Genomic DNA, 24,117 nt, shown 5'->3' on the forward strand with positions numbered 1-24,117 from the left:
GGTAGGACCTTCTGTACCATGAGAGGGACTGTGCCGTGGTATTTCGAGGGTACTGCACTCCAAAGAAGCCCATTGACTGCACTGGCACAGAAAGAGCAGTGTCAACGGGGACAGCCCCTCGGGTTTTCCCCAGGGTGACATTCTAGAGAGGACAGGGTGCACTAGAGCGATGGTCTCTTAGGAGCTCAGCTGCTGCAGCTCTTCCTAATGATTTTTCTCTCGTGATTTCCTTGACAAATGAGACAAACTGTTTTCTTGAAAACAAAACTGGGAACAAACCATTGGAGGTTGTTGGAGAAATTCTGCTTGCAGTTTGGATTCTCACTTTTCTTCATTTCAAAACCCAATAAAATGTGTGTTGTTGTTGTTGTCCTTGTTTCTTACAAGTATAAATGCAGGGGGACGGGCATCCACTGACGGCGCGTTTAATTTTTCATGAAGACTGCATTTTAGTGCTTCCCCAGCTAGGTGGTTCTGATGCTAATTAGCGAGAAGATGCTCACTATCTGCACGGGAGCTCATGTGTGCACATGTGTGCTCGGCATTTTGTGCCTGTGGATGAGAGGGTGGCTGCTGTCCCTGGGGCCATTTACAGCTCCAGTTCCTGTTTTGATCTCCTTTGAGCTTAAATGTGAATCTGACCACAGCTCATCTTAAGACAAGTGACCTTTTTTTCCTTCTGCTGCTGCAGTTCAGATGTTTGGAGCATCATCTTCCTGAACTTCGAACAGTTGGGAAGCACAAATGATTATCGCAGTGGCAGGTAAGGGCGTGATAGGAACAAAGAGCCGTGTGCTGCCTCCTGCTTCTTGGCACAGGGCTTGTTCTGGGTTTGATTATGGATTCCCCGTGGCCTCCGTGCTTCTTGACTGCTGGAAACTAGGGCTTGGGAATGTGCTGTATTAAAATACTAAAATGATTCTAGTTCTCAGCTCAGTTTTAAATTTAATTTTTAAATGGTTTGAAGGAGCCACTTAGTTTTAAACTCTCTTTACATATTTTTCATTCTAAAGAGAGTTTTTTATTATAAGATTGAGAGAAGGGCCGCAAAGAATGTTTTTGGACAAACTGTGTAATTTTCATTTTAACTTATGGTTTTAATTTAGGCTTTATTTTTGGTTGAGTGCTAGACATATTTTTCTGTCTTGTATTAATTGACACAAGGATTGATAGAAGGTTTATTGGCCATCCTCCTGTCTATGACTTCCATGGCTGCAATTGAAAGTTTCTACATCCTCCTTTTAAAACATATGTACAGTTTATTGAAATTGTAGAACGAATTTTTAAATGCTAGTAAAATTTTTAAGGATAGTAACAGGATCAGGAATGAATCAAAATGCAGTATCTTATACCTGCTATCTGAGTGAATGTTCAAGTTACGTAAATTATCCCTAAATCCCTGTAAGCCCAGGAAACATAGGTAAAAGTCTTAAATCATGCCTATTGTACTTTAGTGGCAGACGGTACATGTAGGAGGGCAGATGGGTAGTGAGAGAATATGTCAGTATGATCTCCTATAAGGCAGTTACCAAGAATGGCCAGATGTTTAGCTTCTAAAAGACCTTTGTTCTTTATATTAGGCAATGATGTGTATCTTTGCTACTACTAAATAAAACTTGCTTATGTCTCAAACCCTTTAAGGTATGTAACTGAAACTCTTTTCCTTTTTTTTCTACTTGCCCCTTTATATTTGATTTACCATGGATTTAAAAGTTTAAGAGACAATTATAAGAAAAAAAAAAAGGGGAGGCACTACATTGACCCACAATACAAAGTGAAAGTTCTAGACCTGCTGAATGTAGCCAGGTGCTTCTGGAGGAGGAGAAGTCTCATTCAGAACTTTAATAAATCTCTTAGAGAAAGTTTCACCAATGATTTTCTTATCTTTTCTGCCAGAGAATCACGTTGTATTGCTTATGAAAAATCCAGTGGGAGGAAGTGTTAGTGTTTTTCATACTAGAATACTCATGTTTTCTTTCAGTTCTATGATATTTAAATTCTCTTGTAACTCTTACTCCATGTGTGTGGGTTTCCTTCAATAATGAGGTGAAGAATATTGGAAGTTACTGTGTGGGGCAGAGAGTGTGGTTTTCTCACAAGCCAATGGCTGTGATTCTAGCAGAGCGGTTCTGTTCAGCTGTCATGAGGATGTAGGCCACCGTCATACCTACGTCCCATGTTTACTGTTTTGTCACAGTGATCGGCTTCTTTTCTTTTTCCTGAAATTCTAGTAGAAGGGCCCAGGGGAGCAATTGGAAGTGCCAAGCCTTTTCTGCACAACTGTCGTCACCATGATAGATGCTGTTGGCTCAGACGCCAGGGCCCTGGTGGTTTGATGTCCTGGGACAGTTAGGACATTCCAGAAACACCAGCACACGTGGTCAACTGCATAGTTTTTGTACGTACTCCTCAGAAATTCAAAGAACTTTCTATGCATATTGTTCATCGTTGCCTCTAAAAGAGATGAAGGGACCCCAGGGCTACTTTAAGGAAAAAAGGAAGATGTCAAAAAATGGATGTCAGAAAAACAGTGTTTTCTCCCAAATTAAGAACCTAGTCAGTTTTAGATGTTCATTTTAGCTTACTCAGGTGGAAATTCACACTGTACTATGATAATGGGTAACTTATTAGCTTATAGCCATGTTATCTTGTATGACAGATTCGTCTGTTTCTTTCATTGGATCTTACAATTCTGTGGTGGTTTAACGTTCACCCAGGTCATCATCAAGAGATACCATAATCAATGACAGCACTGACAGTTTTCCTCTTCACTTATGCTGGAGATCTAGTAAGCTCTTCTTTCATCTTTTGGACTTGGATCCGCAGGGGGAAGAACAGGGCGACTCACCCCCAGTTGTTATGCTGTTGGCCCTGGGTTCCATCTGCCTAGGGTGTTCCTTCCATTTAGTTTGCTATGGTTTGCTATTGCTTATATCATTCCTGGTGCTAGACTTCCATTTATTAGTAGGACTCAGACTTTAGAGAGGGAAGATTGGAATAGTTCAGTGCATCTTTAACTTTTTTTTAAATTTTATTTTATTTTAGGAACTGGATGGTCCATGGTTTCTTTTGCCAATAACCTTTCTTTAAAAAAAAAAAAAAGGACTCCTCCTCATCAACCACCATCACTACGGTCATGGTCTCCTTGCTTTTATTGCCTGTGGGAGAGTTCATAAAAGAAAGGACATTTTGGGATGCCTGGGTGGCTCAGTTGGTTAAGCAGCTGCCTTCGGCTCAGGTCATGATCCCAGCGTCCTGGGATAGAGTCCCACATCGGGCTCCTTGCTCGGCAGGGAGCCCGCTTCTCTCTCTGCCTCTGCCTGCCTCTCTGTCTGCCTGTGCTCACTCTCTCTCCCTCTCTCTAACAAATAAATAAAATCTTTAAAAAAAAAAAAAAAGAAAGGACATTTTAACCTCAGAAAAGTAGGAAAGCTGTAATCCCAGACTGTCAGTCTTGAAGAGATGGAGGTTTAGAAGGAGTTCACAGCATGTCTTTTTTTTTTTTTTTTTTAAATAACCATAGGCTGATTAATAAAAACTTTATTTCAGACCAGAGTTCAGGAAGAACTGGGCAGCATGATCTCTCAGACTCCTCTCAGTGGTGTCCCTGTGTGCTGGATGCTCTTGGTCTCTGTTAGTTCCTGGGTGCAGGCAGGAAAGAGAAAGTTGGTGAACATAAGTGCAGTACAGGACTATTGCCAGAGAGCCCTCTTTTTTTTTTTTTAAATTTAATTTTATTTTTCAGTGTTTCAAGATTCATTGTTTATGTACCACACCCAGTGCTCCATGCAATCTGTGCCCTCCTTAATACCCACCACCAGGCTCACCCAACCTCCTTCCCCTTCCCCTCTGTTTCTCAGAGTCCACAGTCTCTCATGAGAAACCCCTTTTTCAAAACCACACAGATGTCATGTTTACACAAGGTTGATTTGATTGTCTACAAATCAGTTGCAAATCCTCCTCCAAGGAAAGGCACATTTAGAGCTCTTGAAGAGCTCTTCAGTATCTTGACCCTGGCTCCAACTCTTACCCCAGCTGGACCTCACTCTCTTACTTTGCTCCGGGTTTTTCAGTTGTCAAAGCTAAGTAATTAAAGCTGATTCTCCTAACTTCCAATGAGTAGTTTGATAGCTCATTCTTCAGATGACTTCAAATTGGCCTTGCTCATAGGGTCCTTACAAAGCTTTTAAATTCCAGTTCATGTTAATTGGTCCTTAACATGCTTTTACAATCACCAGACTTTCATTGGTCCATTTGTAAATCAATTATTAGCTTTAAGAAGGACTCTTTTCTCTTTCAGTAATATTCACAGGGTTTTGTTAAAACGCAGTAGTAAAACCAAAAAGGAACAGAGCAGATCCCTGTATTTTATTTGACTGTTTATTTGACTGTTTTCTATACAACATAGGAACTGTCGATTACTTCAGGTATCTGAATTACTTTGAAATGTTCACTTGTGGGCCAATGTGGACTCTGATTTCTTTATACAGTAGTAAAATGGTATGTGGAATATTATTAGATTGAAATTTTGACTTTAAAAAGAAACTTTGGTCTTAAAGAAGAATCCAAATCTAGTTATTGTTTGAGTAATAAAAAGTCTTGAAATTACTTCCATTATCCAAGTGGTTGGACAAATGGCCTCCCTGGAAGAAGCAGACAGATGACAAATGTGGGAGGAGGAAAGAAGGCCCGCTAGAGTGGAACTGCACATCACAGCATCTGGCCCCTTCTCCACTCAAGCTCCCTGCTGCGCTGTTCACCATCTCCTTGCATGGGTGATCCTCAGTTATCGGTAATCATGCCTCTGGTAGTGATTCAGCTTGTCGGTTAGTTGGGATTTATCCAATTTGGTTTAATTTGCAGTTGGTCAAGGACAGTGCCTAGAAAGATATAGGAGTTTGTCTGGGCAGCCCATGAGAGAGATTGTAGGGGGACAAGACATGGGGACTGTCTGGAAGGCAAGGAAGGAGGATATGACCTGATTCATGCTCTAGAAAGACGACCTTGGTTATGTGTGGACAGTGGACTACAGAAAGTCCAGTGAGGAGGCTCTTGACAAAGTCTAATATGAGATGGGTGATGGCCGGCAGCTGAGGGAGACTGGGTAAGTTTAAAATATGTTTTGAGAGATGTGTGTTGGTGGATTCAAGGGGTGGGGGGAGGTTAGAGGAAAAAGAGGAATTGAGGAGCATAATTAGGTTTTTGTCCTGAGTGGTGGTGTAGAAGTGATGTTCTTGACTTGGTTGGGGAAGATTTGGAGAATAGTAGGTTTTGGAGAGAAAACCATAAGTTTTTTTTTTGAATATGTTAAGTTTGAGATCCATGTTAGCCATCCAACAGGAGACTTGAGGGGCGTAAGCAATACTTGAAGAGTTAATGGCTGTGAATTTTCTAAGTCTGATGAAAGACATCATAGATTCAAGAGACTCCATAAACCCCCAAAACCCCAAATATACTTTCTCCTTTGACAAGTAGAAGTGAAACTGACATGTGATTTGAGAGACTCAATAAAAGCCAGAAGAAAATGCATTGATGTGCTTAAAAAACTAAAGGGAAATAAATGCCAACCTAAAATTCTAGATCTAATGAAAACAACCTTCAAAGACAAAATGAAGACATTTTTTGATGAATGAAAATTTTAGAAAATGCATTGCCAGCAAACCAAAATGAAGGAATGGAGGTAAAGGGAGGAACACTATATATCTCAATGACACATCTTTGAGATTCTTGAACATGCTACCAGGGAATATTTACTCCATTCAAATTAAGGAAGGGCTTGGCTAGGTGGTTCTTATTTGGAGTCTCTTAGATGGCTGTGGTCCTATATTAGCTGAGGCTGCAGTCATCTGTAGCCATGAATAGGCTGGAATAGTTCATTTGTATTCCTGGCTGTTTATCTCAGGCCTCAGTTGCTCCCATATGGGTCCTTCTGTGAGGGTCCTTGAATGTTTTCATGGCACAGTGCCCAGCCCTCTCAAGAGCAAGTGTTCTAAGAAGCCAAAGCAGAAGTACAATGCCTTTTATGACCAAACATCAAAAGTCCCCAAACTGTCACTTCCATGAGACCAACTCTTGTTCTCTGTGGAGTGGAAACCTACAAGGACAAGAATGCTAGGAGTCATAGGTCCTTGTAGGCAATTCCAGGCATTGGATATCACATAAATTATCCTTTCTTTTTTCAACTTACTGTGAGAACTTTGTTGTAAGTGGATTCACCCTAAAGGCTCTTGGTTTGGTATCAATTATTCTGAGATAAATAGGGACTCCCAAACTGTTATTTTGTAGAAATTCTTATCATATTTGTAATTTACATGTGTTTATGTCATAATTTTATTATCTACCCCCTCAAGACATTGTTTTATGAAGGAAGGGTTCAACGTACCCCTGCCAACCAGCAAAGTAACACAATACCTAGCACATAATAGGTGCTCAGTAAAAATGTATTAAAAAATGAATACATGAGGGGACGCCTGGGTGGTTCAGTTGGTTGGACGACTGCCTTCGGCTCAGGGCGTGATCCTGGAGTCCCGGGATCGAGTCCCACATCAGGCTCCCAGCTCCATGGGGAGTCTGCTTTGCTCTCTGACCTTCTCCTCGCTCATGCTCTCTCTCACTGTCTCTCTCTCTCAAATAATCTTTAAAAAAAATGAATACATGAGTCCAGTTGAACTTGTTCTTTGTTGGAGGAACTCAAAACTTAGATTAAATAGATTCAGTTTTTGTTTTGTTTTTAGTATCCAGGGTATGCCCTTTCATTGCTGTTCTACTAAGCTTATGTGCTGAGTGTTCTGTATTCATGTTACTGTTTAATTTTTAAAGGATTAACTTAGTCTGTGCTACTGTGGAAGGAAAATATATGCTGTAGGTAAATATGTGCTCTTGGATTGATAATGGATTTAGCATCTTCCCTGGGAGAAAATTGTTCAGCTGAACTCTGTAATTGATCACTTGGTGTGACTCAAGAATACTGGTGACAATTTCAACAATTTGGGGTTAGTAAGAAAGATAAAACTCCAGGTGGTGGGTATTATAGAGGGCACAGCTTGCATGGAGCACTGGGTGTGGTGAAAAAATAATGAATACTGTTTTTCTGAAAATAAATAAATTGGAAAAAAAACTGTATCTTTAAACTAAAAAAATGGGTTTCTGTTTATTGAGACTAAGAATATATCAGTAAGGATTTACAGTTATTTTTTAAGTGATTATTTTGTAGGTTTGTTTATTGTAATGTTCTAGAATGTTTTATTCATCACTTGTTTTGACTACTAAAACCTGTTTAAAATGTTTTTTAATTTAAAAATTGATGAGACTTGGATGGGTGGCAGAATGCCAGAAAGGCCCCAGTTCCTACAGCTGCCTGTGTACTGTTATTCTGAGATGCTGTATTGAAATCTTTAAGCTAACAGCTGAAACATGACTCTCTCAGGAGGATTTTCACACTTCTTAGCTTTTGCCCCCATCCCTGCCTTCCTTCAGAATTAAGGAGCCCATCCAAGTACTAACCAGGCCCGACCCTGCTTAGCTTCCGAGATCAGACGAGATCGGGCGCGTTCAGGGTGGTATGGAATTAAGGAGCCCAATTTTGGAATATTGGACAGTGTCTGTGTTCTCCCCTAGATTATACATTCTGAAGCAAAGAGGCTATGTCTTCCTTTCAAGAGTTGCTTTCATATGCATTCATAAGAACATCTAGTTCAGATTAGTTAAATAATGAGATTTATTAGCCCACATAAATATGGCAGCCTAAAGGTGGGGTAGGATTGAGTGTGACATCATCTAGAGGTTCAAGCCACGTTGTCATGTGGATGTCCTCCAGATCTTCTAGCCATCCTAGGGATGGCTGCAGCGGTTCCCAGCCTCTTATTTCAACATATTGTCCAGATGAAAAGAGAGTTACTTCTCCACAAGATCAAGGAGAGTCTTTTTCAGAAATCCCCAGGAAAGTACTCTCTGTGTGTCTTTGGTCTAGGTTGAGTCACAGGTTCATTCCTGAACCCATCTTTGGTGATAGAAGTGGGATTATCTTTGGGTTAGTCAGGACCACCAGGGGAAATTGGAGTGGGGCCAGCTTCTGAAGGGGATGCATTGGAACAAATCAAGGTTTTATTAGGAAAGAGGTGAATGACCAAAACAGTATGCCCCACACTTCCTGTTATGTCCCCAGTACCTGAAACAGTGCCTGGCACATAATAGGTTGTTAATCAACATTTATTAAATGAATTTGCTTTTATCTTCTGGTTTTATCTCTCAAACTCTATATTTGCTTTTTTAAAACTAATTAATATCGTGTGTCTGGGTGGCTCAGTGGGTTAAAGCTTCTGCCTTTGGATTGGGTCATGATCTCAGGGTCCTGGGATCCAGTCCCACATTGGGCTCTCTGCTCAGCAGGGAGCCTGCTTCCCCCACTTTCTCTCCATCAGCCTAGCCTCTCTGCCTACTTGTGTTCTCTGTCTGTCAAGTAAATAAAATTTTAAAAAATCTTAAAAAAATAAAGCTAATTAATATATTAATTAATTCTTTATTGAAGTATATTTGACACATATATTTGCTTTTGTTTCCTGTATAAACAGTTATACATTGCTTGTTACTGTCTTTTTAATTTTTATTTTATTTTTTGTGATGTCATTAGTCACCACACTGTACATCATTAGTTTGTTTTTTTTTTTTTTTAAAGATTTTATTTATTTATTTGACAGAGAGAGATCACAGTAGGCAGAGAGGCAGGCAGAGAGAGGGGAAGGGAAGCAGGCCCCCTGCTGAGCAGAGAGCCCGACATGGGACTCGATCCCAGGACCCTGAGATCATGACCTGAGCCGAAGGCAGCGGCTTAACCCATTGAGCCACCCAGGCGCCCCCATCATTAGTTTTTTATGTAGTATTCCAAGATTCATTGTTTACGTATAATACCCAGTGCTCCATGCAATGTGTGCCCTCCTTAATATCCATCACCAGGGACGCCTGCCTGCCTCTCTGCCTACTTGTGATCTCTCTCTGTCAAATAAATAAATTTAAAAAAAATCTTAAAAAAAAATATCCATCACGAGGTGAACCCATCCCCCCACCCCCTCCCTTCTAAAACCCTCAGTTTGTTTCTTGGAGTCTGCAGTCTCTCATGGTTTGTCTCCTCCTCCGACTTCCCCCCTCATTTTCCCCCCTCATTTTCCCCTCCTTCTAATTTCCTCCATGCTATTTCTTATGTTCCACAAGTAAGCGAAACCATATGATTATTGGCTTTCTCTGCTTGACTTATTTCACTCAGCATAATCCCCTCCAGTCCCCTCCATGTTGATACAAAAGTTGGTATTCATCCTTTCTGATGGCTAAGTAATATTCTATTGTATATACGGACTACATCTTCTTTATCTATTGGTCTGTTGAAGGGCATCTTGGCTCTTTCCACAGTTTGGCTATTGTGGACATTACTGCTATGAACATTGGGGTGGATATGGCTCTTCTTTTCACTACATCTGTATCTTTGGGGTAAATGCTGGTAGTGCAATTCCCAGGTCATAAGGTAGCTGTATTTTTAATTTTTTGAGGAATCTCCACACTGTTTTCCAAAGTGGCTGCACCAACTTGCATTCCCACAAGCAGTGTAAGAGGGTTCCTCTGTCTCCCCATCCTCTTACTTTTAAATGCTATTTTAAAAACATTTGAAAAAACAGACTGTTGTTATTTCATAATTAATAGTCATTAAAAATAACTTATGATTAAAACAATTTGATAGGTAAGTGTTTAGATAATTTGACTAGCATATCCCAGGCTAAGGGCTTATTTTTAGTAAAACTAAGAAAGTGAACCAGATCCATCATTTATAATTTGTAAGTCAGTGGAAGTATAACAGAGAATGTCATATTATAATGATGGCATGTGGTAGGAACCATAAAATCTCACATCACTTGTCGACACTTGCTCAGTTAAAAGAAGTGAATTTAGTGTGAGTTTACTGTAAATCCTGTAACTAATGTAGTGATGAGGTTGCTTTAGTTAAACGAATCTATAAGAAGATACACGGAAGCTTCCCACTGATCTGTGGTAATATTGGGCACATGCACATTTTACTTTCCAGTGTCATAAACTATGATTAAATTCTAATACTGCTAACGCCATTGTTGGGTTACTTAAAATAAATATATTCAAATAGTAGATTTTTTTTTTATTAATAAAATTTTAAATTTTATTTAAATTTAAATTTAGTGGTGACTCCCAAGCTCTTTATTTTTTTTTATTTTTTTTTTATTTTTTAAGATTTTATTTTATTTTATTTTTTATTTATTTATTTTTTTTCCCCAATTTATTTATTTTCAGAAAAACAGTATTCATTATTTTTTCACCACACCCAGTGCTCCATGCAAGCTGTGCCCTCTATAATACCCACCACCTGGTACCCCAACCTCCCACCCCCCCCCCCGCCACTTCAAACCCCTCAGACTGTTTTTCAGAGTCCATAGTCTCTCATGGTTCATCTCCCCTTCCAATTTACCCAAATTCCCTACTCCTCTCTAACGCCCCTTGTCCTCCATGCTATTGGTTATGCTCCACAAATGAGTGAAACCATATGATAATTGACTCTCTCTGCTTGACTGATTTCACTCAGCATAATCTCTTCCAGTCCCGTCCATGTTGCTACAAAAGTTGGATATTCGTCCTTTCTGATGGAGGCATAATACTCCATAGCGTATATGGACCACATCTTCCTTATCCATTCATCCGTTGAAGGGCATCTTGGTTCTTTCCATAGTTTGGCGACTGTGGCCATTGCTGCTATAAACATTGGGGTACAGATGGCCCTTCTTTTCACGACATCTGTATCTTTGGGGTAAATACCCAGGAGTGCAATTGCAGGGTCGTAGGGAAGCTCTATTTTTAATTTCTTGAGGAATCTCCACACTGTTCTCCAAAGAGGCTGCACCAACTTGCATTCCCACCAACAGTGTAAGAGGGTTCCCCTTTCTCCACATCCTCTCCAACACATGTTGTTTCCTGTTTTGTTAATTTTGGCCATTCTAACTGGTGTAAGGTGATATCTCAATGTGGTTTTAATTTGAATCTCCCTGAGGGCTAATGATGATGAGCATTTTTTCATGTGTCTGATAGCCATTTGTATTTCTTGATTGGAGAAGTGTCTGTTCATATCTTCTGCCCATTTTTTGATGTGTTTGTCTGTTTCGTGTGGGTTGAGTTTGAGGAGTTCATTATAGATCCTGGATATCAACCTTTTGTCTGTACTGTCATTTGCAAATATCTTCTCCTATTCCGTGGGTTGCCTCTTTGTTTTTTTGACTGTTTCCTTTGCTGTGCAGAAGCTTTTGATTTTGATGAAGTCCCAGAAGTTTATTTTCGCTTTTGTTTCCTTTGCCTTTGGAGACGTATCTTGAAAGAAGTTGCTGTGGCTGATATCGAAGAGATTACTGCCTATGTTCTCCTCTAAGATTCTGATAGATTCCTGTCTCACGTTGAGGTCTTTTATCCATTTTGAGTTGATCTTTGTGTACGGTGTAAGAGAATGGTCGAGTTTCATTCTTCTACATATAGCTGTCCAGCTTTCCCAGCACCATTTATTGAAGAGACTGTCTTTTTTCCACTGTATATTTTTTCCTGTTTTGTCGAAGATTAATTGACCATAGAGTTGAGGGTCCATATCAGGGCTCTCTACTCTGTTCCACTGGTCTATGTGTCTGTTTTTATGCCAGTACCATGCTGTCTTGGTGATCACAGCTTTGTAATAAAGCTTGAAATCAGGTAAGGTGATGCCGCCAGCTTTATTTTTGTTTTTCAACGTTTCCTTAGCGATTCGGGGTCTCTTCTGATTCCATACAAATTTTAGGATTATTTGCTCCAGCTCTTTGAAGAATGCCGGTGGAATTTTGATCGGAATGGCATTAAAAGTATAGATTGCTCTAGGCAGTATAGACATTTTAACGATGTTTATTCTTCCGATCCAAGAGCATGGAATGGTCTTCCATCTTTTTGTGTCTTCTTCAATTTCTTTCATGAGTGTTCTATAGTTCCTCAAGTATAGATCCTTTACCTCTTTAGTTAGGTTTATTCCCAGGTATCTTATGGTTCTTGGTGCTATAGTAAATGGAATCGATTCTCTAATTTCCCTTTCTGTATTTTCCTTGTTAGTGTATAAGAAAGCCACTGATTTCTGCACATTGACTTTGTATCCTGCCACGCTGCTGAATTGCTGTATGAGTTCTAGTAGTTTGGGGGTGGAGTCTTTTGGGTTTTCCATATAAAGAATCATGTCATCTGCGAAGAGAGAGAGTTTGACTTCTTCATTACCAATTTGGATACCTTTTATTTCTCTCTGTTGTCTGATTGCTGTTGCTAGGACTTCTAATACTATGTTGAACAAGAGTGGTGAAAGTGGGCATCCTTGTCTTGTTCCTGATCTCAACGGGAAGGCTGCAAGCTTTTTCCCATTGAGGATGATATTTGCTGTGGGTCTTTCATAGATAGATTTGATGAGGTTCAGGAATGTTCCCTCTATCCCTATACTTTGAAGCGTTTTAATCAGGAACGGATGTTGGATTTTGTCAAATGCTTTTTCTGCATCAATTGAGAGGACCATGTGGTTCTTCTCTCTTCTCCTATTAATTTGTTGTATCACATTGATTGATTTACGAATGTTGAACCATCCTTGTAGCCCAGGGATGAATCCCACCTGATCATGGTGGATAATCTTTTTAATGTGTTGTTGGATCCTGTTGGCTAGGATCTTGTTGAGAATCTTAGCATCCATATTCATCAGTGATATTGGTCTGAAATTCTCCTTTTTGGTATGGTCCTTGCCTGGTTTGGGGATCAGGGTAATGCTGGCTTCATAGAAAGAGTCTGGAAGTTTTCCTTCTGCTTCAATTTTTTGAAACAGCTTCAGGAGAATAGGTGTTATTTCTTCTTGGAAGGTTTGGTAGAATTCCCCAGGGAATCCGTCAGGTCCTGGGCTCTTGTTTTTTGGGAGATTTTTGATCACTGCTTCAATCTCGTTATTAGATATCGGTCTATTCAGGTTGTCGATTTCTTCCTGGTTCAATTTTGGTAGTTTATATTTTTCCAGGAATGCATCCATTTCATCTAGGTTGCTAAGCTTATTGGCATATAACTGTTCGTAGTAACTTCTGATGATTGTTTCTACTTCCTTGGTGTTAGTTGTGATCTCTCCCTTTTCATTCATAATTTTATGAATTTGGGATTTCTCTCTTTTCTTTTGGATTAGTGTAGCCAGTGGCTTATCGATCTTATTGATTCTTTCAAAAAACCAGCTTCTAGTTTCATTGATACGTTCTACTGTATCTCTGGTTTCTCCCTCATTGATCTCAGCTCTAAATATTAAGGGGGGTTCTATAAAAGAGGAAAAATCCCAAGAATAGCATTGAACAGAAATATAGAGACAGTCTACAGAAAGAAAGACTTCAAAGGTAACTCGATGTCAATAAAAACGTATCTATCAATAATCACTCTCAATGTGAATGGCCTAAATGCACCCATAAAACGGCACAGGGTTGCAGATTGGATAAAACGACAGGACCCATCCACATGCTGTCTACAAGAGACCCATTTTGAACCTAAAGATACACGCAGACTGAAAGTGAAGGGGTGGAGAAGCATCTTTCATGCCAATGGGACTCAAAAGAAGGCTGGGGTAGCGATTCTCATATCAGATAAATTAGACTTCAAACTAAAGACTGTAGTCAGAGATACAGAAGGACACTACATAATCCTTAAAGGGACTATCCACCAAGATGATCTAACAATTGTAAATATCTATGCTCCCAATATGGGAGCAGCCAATTACTTAAGAAAACTGTTAATCAAGATAAAGAGTCATATTGATATGAATACACTAATCGTAGGTGATCTTAACACGCCTCTTTCAGAATTAGACAGATCATCGAAGCAGAAAATCAATAAAGAAACAAGAGCATTGAACGACACATTGGACCAGATGGACCTCATAGATATATACAGAACATTCCACCCTAAAACAGCAGAATACTCATTCTTCTCAAGTGCACACGGAACCTTCTCCAGAATAGACCACATACTGGGTCACAAATCAGGACTCAGCCGATACCAAAAGACTGAGATTATTCCCTGCATATTCTCAGATCACAATGCTTTGAAACTGGAGCTCAATCACAAGGAAAAGTTCCGAAGGAACTCAAACACCTGGAAGCTAAAGACCACCTTGCTTAAGAATGCTTGGATCAACCAGGAGATCAAAGAAGAACTGAAACAATTCATGGAAACCAATGAGAATGAAGACACTTCGGTCCAAAACCTATGGGATACAGCAAAGGCGGTCCTAAGGGGAAAATATATAGCCATCCAAGCCTTGCTCAAAAAAATTGAAAAATCCAGAACACACCAGCTGTCTCTACACCTTAAAGAACTGGAGGATCAACAACAAATCAAACCAACTCCACACATAAGAAGGGAAATCATCAAATAGTAGATTTTTTGCATGCAGCACAGGCCTAAGAGGTGCTGGCTTTTCTGTTTCACCACTGTCAAACTGTGTTTCCCTTGCGTTTGCAAATGAAACTACTGGCCTTCTGAGTATAGACCATGGCCTCTGTGTATTCTCTGTTTATGGTGTAGGATTTGCACTTGATCCTTCTAGAAATGGCTGGTGGATTAGGGTGATGCTTTGTTGGTCTGAAAGAATTTAATTGATAAATGTGAGGATCAACCCTACTTTTTAGTGGCCTTTTGCATAATAGCCCAGAACATTTTCAAACATTGAGGTTGTGGCTTGAAAAATAATACATTTTCTTGATGTCCCTGGTGGCAGAAAGGAAAACTTAGGTGGGATGACCTTTTCCCCAGATTACCTCTGGAACCAGTGGGAAATAAAGTTTAGTTACTATTTAAAACCTACTTTTCTTCCCCCAACTTTGATGTTCCTCTGTATTGTTAATTCCAACAAGGATGTTCAAACTTTAGAACCTAAATGTAGGGTCGTATATAGTGTTAAATGTGGGGCAGGGTCTGGGTACCTGGGTGGCTCAGTCAGTTAAGTGTCTTTGTCTTTGGCTCAGGATATGATCTCAGGGTCCTTTGACCGAGCCCTGCACTGGGCTCCCTTTTCAGTGGGGATTCTGCTTTTCCCTCTCCCTGTGTCCCCAACATGTGCTCTCTTTCTCTAAAGTGAAAAAATAAAATCTTTTTAAAAAGTTGGGGCAGGGTCTATGAGGTATCATTTTACTTCTCAGAATGCATGTTTCATTGGTTGCCATTAGACTTCTCCTGGACTGTTATTTCATGTACAGTGATATGAAACCTTAATGTTGAAAACTTGACTTGGGGGCTCTCTGTATTTGGATACATTCTTGAAATGTTGCTGCAAATCCAAGAGAATGGATGTCTTCTAGACAGGGTATATTGTCCTGTATGCTTTAAGAGAGTTTTCAGCGATCTTCATTGAATAATAGAGCCCCTGATGATCTAGCAGATGTTGAAAATTGATTGGATTGAGAACTCTCTGAAGTGAAATGAAAGACTTTCCTTTTAGTGTTGAGTGCCCAAGGGCCATTGACAGTAGGGATGTATTTAAGCACCGCTGGCAGAGCTATGTGGTTTTCAGAGTCAATGCTCAAAAACCCATGAGAGGAAGACAGAGAAGGTAGAGGTGGATGAATTGATACAGGTGAGAGAGACAGGGGGCAAGGTGAAGATATTTGTACTAATAACATCTGATGTGATAGTAATAGATTATGGGGTTGAGGCAGACAAATGAAGTTAGGAGGGATAGGATATACTGAAAGAAGAGAGAGATATTAAGCTACTGAAAGACTCCACCATTTTCATCAGACAGGCACCTTTTGCTGAAATTTTATTTCACCAACATCTGGTCTTAACATTTCTGTTGAACACATTTTGGCTAATAATATGAGTTAAGGAAGAAATCTGTATTCACTGTGTTTAATTCATTGTGTTTAAATCCGTATTCGTTGTGTTTAATTCATACCAACTCTGAAAAATAAGAAAAAAGCACTTCTCATAGGTGAAATGGAAGTCTTGTTTCCCTCCTTTCTGCTTGTTATTATTTCCTATTTGCATATTACTCTAGGCTAATGAGAAAATATAAAACATATTTTATCAAGATCAGAATAAATCTAGCAATGATGATACCTGAATATTTATGGAACACAGCAGTAAATGAATAGAGTAGAGTATTAATAAAGTTGGTTGTCCTATTTTGGATTTTATGAAATGATAAAGCAAAGTCCAGGACTCACAGTAAACACTCCAACATATTCATGCTAACAGCTCAGAGGTTAACACTGTATTTATCCACCAAAAAGCAAAGGTTAGAAGAAAAGGAAAATTAAATATTAAAGATCTATGTATTTTATGATAAAAAAACTTTAATGTAACATATGCATATTTGGGAAAATATGTAAAAAGGAAAAGAAAAACAAGTTGCCATTGGTTATATTACTCAACAGTAATCAGATTATGTTTTGAGTATTTCATTATAGTTTCTGTTTTTCTGTGCATAGATTTTCCCCCTTTTTATTATAGGACTAGTATCAATAAGTTTCAACCATTTGTATTACTTGAAAATGTAGGTGGACAGTTTAAGGAAGGATGACAGTTTCACATAGTTAATAGTACAGTATGGTTTATTGTTGAGAGAAATCTTATGAAAAAAGGTTGAGTTCTAGAATAGATTATAGTTACATATTTATTTTTATGATTAAATATTTTTGGTGAAACTAAGTCTATAAAAATGGAGTGCTTATGGAAAAGGTAAGGATCTAGAATAGCCAACTTGATTTTGAAGAAGAATACAGTTTAAGAACTTATACTACCAAATTTGGTATTGGCTTAAGGATGGACATAAAGATCAATGGAAGTGAAAAATACAGTCTAGAGATAAGCTTATACATTTGTGGTCAATTGGGTTTTGACAGAGGGCCAGAGTATTTCAATGAGGGAAGAAAATCTTTTCAATAAACATTGCTTGAACAATTGGATATCTATATGCAAAACAGGGAACTTAGACTTGTACCTCATACCAAACACATAAATTATCTCAGGGTGAATCAAGGATCTAAATGTAAGAGTTAAAGCTGTGAAGCTCCTAGAAATTTCCTTTTATGTATGACCTTGCACTAGAAAAGGCTTCTTAGATACTACATAAAATGTATAACCCATAAAAGAAAACATTAATATATCAGACTTCACTGAAATTAAAAGCTTCTCCTTTTCAAAAGACAGCATGAGAAAATGAAAAGACAAACCACAATAAAAATCTTTTGCTCAACAAAATATTTTTTTAAGAGGATAAAAAGACAAACTCCAGACTAGGAGAAAAAATATTTCTAAACATACCAAAAAATGGACAATGTCTAGAATATATAAAGAACTCTCAAAACTCAACAATAATGAACACATAATCCAGTCTGAAAATGGGCAAAGGACAAATACCTGAACAGACTATATAGACATTTCATTGAAGAGGATATACAGATGGCAAATATGCACATGAAAAGATGTTCAAATCATTAGCCATGAGGGAAGTGCACATTAAAACTACAATGAGACATCTTATACACCTATCGGAATTCCTAAAACAAACATAGTAACAATATCAAATGCTTCTGAGAATGCACAAAAACTGGGTCACAGATATATTCCTAGTAGCAATGTAAATTGGTGTAACCACTCGAAAATCTATTTTGATGGTTTCCTGTAACACAACACGTGTTCATGGTACAGCCCAGTGATTGTGCTATTGGGTATTTATCCTAGAAAAATGAAATCTTACACTCACACATAAACCTGTCCACATATGTTCACGGTAGTTTTATTCAGAATAGCAAAAAAGTGAAAACTGCCCAGATGTGCTTTCTGTGGGTGGACTGCATAGTAGTATGACCACACCATGGACTACTACCCAGCAATGAAAAGGAACAAATGCTTAATACATGCAACAACTTAGCAGGATCTCCAGAGGTTAAATATTCCATTAATACAACATTCTTTTTTTAAAAATTATGCTCAGTTAGCCACTGTATTGATATAACATTCTTAATAAAAGTATGGAGATGGAAAATAGATTAGTGATTGCCTGGGGTTCAGAATGTGAAAGAGTACAGCTATACAGGTGTGTTTTAATAAAAACATCATTCACATTTTTAAAAAAGATTTTATTTATTTATTTGACAGAGAGAGAGAGAGATCACAAGTAGGCAGAGATGCAGAGACAGAGAGAGGAAGGAAGCAGGCTCCCTGGTGAACAGAGAGTCCAATGTGGGGCTCGATTCCAGGACCCTGAGATCATGACCTGAGCTGAAGGCAGAGGCTTAACCCACTGAGCCACCCAGGTGCCCCTCACATTTTGTTTTGCAATGACTACACACACACACACACACACACACACACACACACATCTCATCTGGTAAATATTAGTGAGAAAAATTTGATGAGAATACAGACTTTTGTGTTCAACTAGATTGAAAAACGTTCTTGGCAACTGAATGATGCCATGAGGCTAACAATGAGAATATTTATAGTATTTACCTCTGTGGATAAAGGGGATAATGAGGAGCTAACACTGACTGTCAACATTGTATTGAAGCCTGTAATCTAGCTACTGTGCCAGATACTGTTATACATGCCCTGTTCCTGGGGATTAAGTGTCCTCCAAAAGAAGAAATTGAGGCCCAGGCACATGTAATGCTTTTCCCAAGGTTAGACAGCTGATACACACCTGAACTGGGATCCAGACGTGTTTGGGAGAGGCAACAAAGTGTGAGCTATGAGCAGGCTTTGGGTCAAGCTTAAGAGTATGACAGTCTTCATCATCTTTGCTCCTCTTTAGCTCTGGACAGCCCTGATTTATAAGCAGGAAGTATGTACAGTACATATTTACATGGATCTGTCTTAAAGATGAATAGTAAATACTGTATTTCAGAGAGCAGATGAATATTGATTCGATACACATTCAATAAATATTTTTTTAGTTCTTAATTGGTCTCGGGCTATATTTTGGGCAGTGGGGATATAGCTGTGGATAAACCAGACCAAAATCAAGGAAAATAAGTAAAGTATATGTTTGCTAGATACTGATAAGGGTTCCAAAAACACATTTAGAAGGGATAGGTGATAGGATGTGTTGGGACAGGTTGGTGTTTTGAATCAGGTCACTAAAGAGAGCCTCATAGAGTCATCTGAATGTGGTGAAGAGTGAGGCTTGCAGACGTGTTGAGGAAGGGCATTCCAGACAGAGGAAACAACAGGTCTTCAGCCCAGAGATAGGCTATGTGCATGGAACATCTAAGCAGCCAGTGCATCTGGAGCACAGTGACTGAGTGGAGGCTGGAAGCAGTCAGGAATGAGGTCACAAGAATATAGAGGCCACATTGGAAGGACCTTGTAAGCTGTTGTTAGAATTTTTGCTTGACTGCTTAAGGTTAGAGGAGATTAGAGGGTTTCAAGTAGAGAAGAATTATCATCTGATTTAATTTTGAAAAAATCACTGGGGGCTTTGTGGAGAAGAGGCTGAAGGGACCTGGGAAGGGATCAGGGAGCTGGGTAGAAGGCTGTGGCAGTAATGCAGGCAGGAGATTACAGAGGGTTGGCTCAGGGTGCTGGTGCTGACTGTGGTGAGTGCTCAGGTTCTGGTCATATATTTTTCCACACTGGGCCCACAGGACTTGCTGATGGATTAGAGACAAGGTGGACGAGAATGAGAGGTATCAAAAAAGACTCCAAAAGGGGAAGAGATGGAGCTGTGGATGTCCTTGGCTGAGGTGGGACAGAGTGGTGGGGGGGACAGAGGGGGAGCTCAGTTTGGGGTGACCTTCCACAGGGAAGTGTTACCTGTGTGCAGATCCTCAATGTGGCACTTATGAACAGAGAGAAGTGAGTTCTCAAGAAGAGGTTCTTGCTCAGGGAACTTGCCCAGAGATAAAGCATGTACAAACTTAAAAAATATATAAAGTATGTGAGTGATATAGACCAAAGCTGTTTTAGGATTTTAGATGCATGATCACGATGGGCTAGAACAGTTGAGGAGTAGGCTAGCTTAGGTGAGAAACTGGCGTTTCCCATGGCTTTGAAATCTCTGCAGGATTTGGCAGGTCAGAGAGCCAGGGGGCCTAAGGACAGAAGTCAGAATGTTTGAGCCAGGGAATAACTCATGTTGGCCAACATGAAGGTTTGAGTCGGAGGTTGGTGGGTTGAGAAAGGCCTTGGGTTCCCGCTAGGGAGTTTGGCCTTAATTTTATAGATAATATGCCATGACTGAAGGGATTTGATTTATGGTTGGATTATTGTCTTGGGAAATTTAATCATGCCCATTAGGTTTTCTAGAGGTAAGCCTATGGTTGTTTTAACCATGCTTATTCTCTGTGTAACTTCCTCATTGTTGACTATCTTCTTCCTGATACATGGTCCCCTCTTGCCCCTTGGAGGCTACTAATTCCTGATTTACCTCCGGTCTCTCTGACCACAGTTCTTTTCTCTTTTACTCAAGAAATATTTATTGAGCACCAGCTGTGTGCCTGAGCTCATGCTGGACATGGAAGACAAAGCCAGGCAGGTCTAGTGGGGAACAGACAGGAAATAAATAATCCCATACACAACTCCATAATTTCAAGTCTGTTAAGCCCTGTGAAGGAAAGCTACAGAGCAATGAGAAGAGGGTTCAGAGTAGGCCTCGTGAGACCTGAGCAATATTGGGTGAAAGGAAGGGGGAAGCAATCTAGACCAAGGATGTGTGTGCCAAGGCCCCATGATGGGAATGAGCCTTCATGCACTAGGAGAGGAAACAATGTCTAGTGTGACCACAGAAGTGTGAGGTCTGTTCTTGACCTCTTCTCTCATGGCATTCCCTCTCAGGGCTGTCATCTGGGCAGTGATTTCTACCTATTCCTTCTCCTATAATCTCCAGACTTCCTCCTCAGATCCCCAACCTGCATATACTAAAGGCATGATTAATCTAGCATGTCCCAAACTCTGTGAAGTATCTGCTTACTTGGCTTTTTCTCCAGGACAATATATACATTGGGGCTCTGTTTATCTTCATGTTTTTCTTCTGGTCCTACAAAACTTTCCACCCTCTCTTTCCTGCCAAAACACAGCTCATGTGCTCCTCTTCTGCAAAACCTTCCCTACCCATTTAATTCTACCCCTGTCTTCTGTGGCAGAACAAATTAATCCTGTGACCCTACAAAACACAGTCCATTTCTCTGTTAACCCCATTGGTTTGTACTATTACCATTGTGTGTTTGTGCTCTGAGTGGATTGAGTCTTTCTAGAGCTTAATTCCCTGGTGCTTGCAGGATATTTGTATGTATCATTGTACTAAATGACTTTTATGAGCAGAACAAAAATAGATATTGAAACACTGATGAAAATGCTCTAAATAGGACAGTGAAAGCAGAGAAAAAGGCAAGAGTGGTACCATCAGATGAAGAAAACCCATCTCGTTTCCCCTATGGCATCTTAATCAGAGATGTTGTTGATTGTTACTCTGGTTGGAGGCCCTGCATAGATCTTAAGACATCTGAAAAGCAAGAGATATTTCAAGAGAAAATTGGTCCATTGAGATATTACAATCAACCTCTGGGTCTCATCCTTTACATTTAAGATTGTGTTGTCAATGTCTAGGGCAAAGGGTAAGGGATAAACTGCTTCATTTGAAAAGGTTCATTAAAGAAAAAAATAAAATTATGCGCTGGATTGACTGCCCCTCCCCAATAAAAATAGTAATTGATCGTGAACTCTGATAACCAAGAATCTACTTGGAAGTAATTAGTGTTTATGGGGGGTGCATCATGTAATCCATTTATTTTAATTTCCTTTTAAATCTTTGTGATAATGGAGGTGACAGGCTCATTGTTCACTTGTTCTCAGCCCTTCCCAGGAGGGTAGCTTCTCACATGCTCCCCATTCCGGGACAGGCTTCAGGAAAAACAGAAAGGATCTCGTGTTGGTGGTGTTCCATTCAGGTGGCGGAAAAGGGGCATTTAGGGCTTCACTTGACTGGAGGAGATGATTGAATTAACACATGCATTTCCTACCCTGGAGAACTTAGACTCATTCGCACACTGGTGTTTTCTCCTCTGTGCTTGCGTTGGACTTGCAGGTACTTGATCATTATTTCTGACTTTCTAATTATAGCCAAGTCATCACAGATTTGGGTGAGCTGCCTAGTTATTAGATAATTACTCTCACTCTGTTGCAGGGCATATGAAGTTGCAATGAAGCGGAAATGTGCGTTGAATATGGTTGTGTCTTGTTTTCAAGGCTTCCATGTTTTTCCTGTTTATGTATGTATTGCAAACATATGTTAAACACAGAGCAGTGTTTTATGCTGTGCACTGGGATTTGTATTTCAAAAGAAAGGGTGAGGGTTCTTTGACCCCTCTTGGAGAGAATGGTACTCATGCCTGGGGAGTCATGGGAAAAGCATCATACTCAAAAAGGCTCAAATTTGTCATTCTAAGTGTATCCATAACCAGTAGCAAAATGGGTCCATCTCAAAGAGTAGCAAATGGCAACCTGGCATGAACTCATTAAAGCTCCCTCTTTAGTGTGTGTGTGTTTTCTGCTCTTAAGTAGAGTTTGAACATGAGAGGACATGTATGTTCCATGTATAGTAGTGGGGGTGTGTGAGGCTGGGGTGAGTGGATGCAGAATGCTAGGGATTCTCCAATGACCCTTGGCTAGGGGCCATATCTGCATTCCAGCGGAGAGCTTGGTAGGACTGTTTGTGCATGATATAGTGACTTTTTACTGGACGCTAAAGCCTAGTAGTGTCCCTGGAGCAGCGTCTGTTTCTGCCACGCAGCTTCACTTCTAAGGATTTGCATTCTGTAACCACAGAATGGCCTAAATTATGAGGTTTTAGTGGTTATATTATAATTCTAGAAGATGGATGGGAAGGGACCTTATCGAAACCTCTAGATAAGTGCATTTCAGACATCGGTGATGAGACTACCTTCACGATTCTTGTTACTTCTGAGAACTACTTGCACTATTAGTTACTTAATAGTTTTTCCTCTAGATTGTATCCTATGTTTGGCTTAGTTTCATCCTAAGCATGATATCTGGATTTGGTGCTGCTGCTGCTTGCACTCTGGAGCTGGGCTGCCGAGGCCCAAATTGTCACTCCACCTCTGTCCGGTCATATTGACTTGGAGCAAGTGGCTCCATTTCTTAGTGTCTCTGCTTCCCAAGTGTAAAACGGGGATAATAATATGATTGTTTTATTGGGATTTTATGAAGATTCAGTGAAAAAATAAGGATGTAAAGCAGTTACCATAGTACCTTGCACATATTAAGTGCATACAACCCTAGCTATTATTATTCTGTGTTTTTGTAACAACCATGAAAATATTTTTAAAAAATATCGCTTTTGTACCTGCTAGAATTAGATCATGCTCTAATAGTGGGATATGTATTTTGCTTTGAGAAGCACTGATCTTGTCATCCGGTCTCATACATTTTTTTTTTTTTGTGCTTGATTCTCTCCCTTGTGACCATGAAACAGGACCACTTGGGGATTCCACCTCATCTTAGCCTCCATGGGGCCCCATAGCTGCCTCCGCTCCTCTTCAGTTTATCTTTTGACGTCGTGGGGGCCAACTCTAATCTCTCTTCTCCAGTATAGTCTCATACATAATTGGAGGACGCTGCCCCATTTCTTGGAGCATTCTCTTTCTCATTCCTACAAACCGTCAGCTTTTCCTCCGAACTTGCCCTGACTTGCTCTGTGCAACGCTATCCCTTTACATGCGAAGAAGCTGTGGGAGCAGAGATTTGTCCTAGGACACCTGGCACACATTTTGCTGGTACTAATTAGTGTTTGTAAATTTTGTGAGCACCTGGTGCCTGGAAGCCTCCAGTGCGTTTTCAGATGCCAGAGTTGCAAGTGAGAAGTGGAAGGAGCCAATGTTTCCATTACAAGGCAGGCACATGAATTTAAAGAAGTCGTGGAAAACTGTACCTGTGGTGCCTCTGTGAAGGGCAGGGCCGGCCAACTTACCTTGTACTGTAAACTCTTTCATCTTCCCAGCATTATAGATCCAGTGTGTTACCTATTAAAAAACCTCATGTGCACGTATGAAAGAGCAGAATCATAGACTATTAGCC

At 39.9% G+C, this 24,117-nt stretch overlaps 1 protein-coding gene across 1 annotated transcript in view; it reads left to right on the top strand.

The window, feature by feature from the left end:
• Window positions 1–24,117, top strand: part of MTUS2 (microtubule associated scaffold protein 2) — a 589,758-nt gene that overhangs the window by 44,526 nt on the left and 521,115 nt on the right. The gene's annotated exons all lie outside the window — the stretch shown is intronic.

Source organism: Neovison vison, chromosome 5 (genome assembly GCF_020171115.1).
Source record: "Neovison vison isolate M4711 chromosome 5, ASM_NN_V1, whole genome shotgun sequence".
Taxonomy (NCBI): Eukaryota; Metazoa; Chordata; class Mammalia; order Carnivora; family Mustelidae; genus Neogale; species Neogale vison.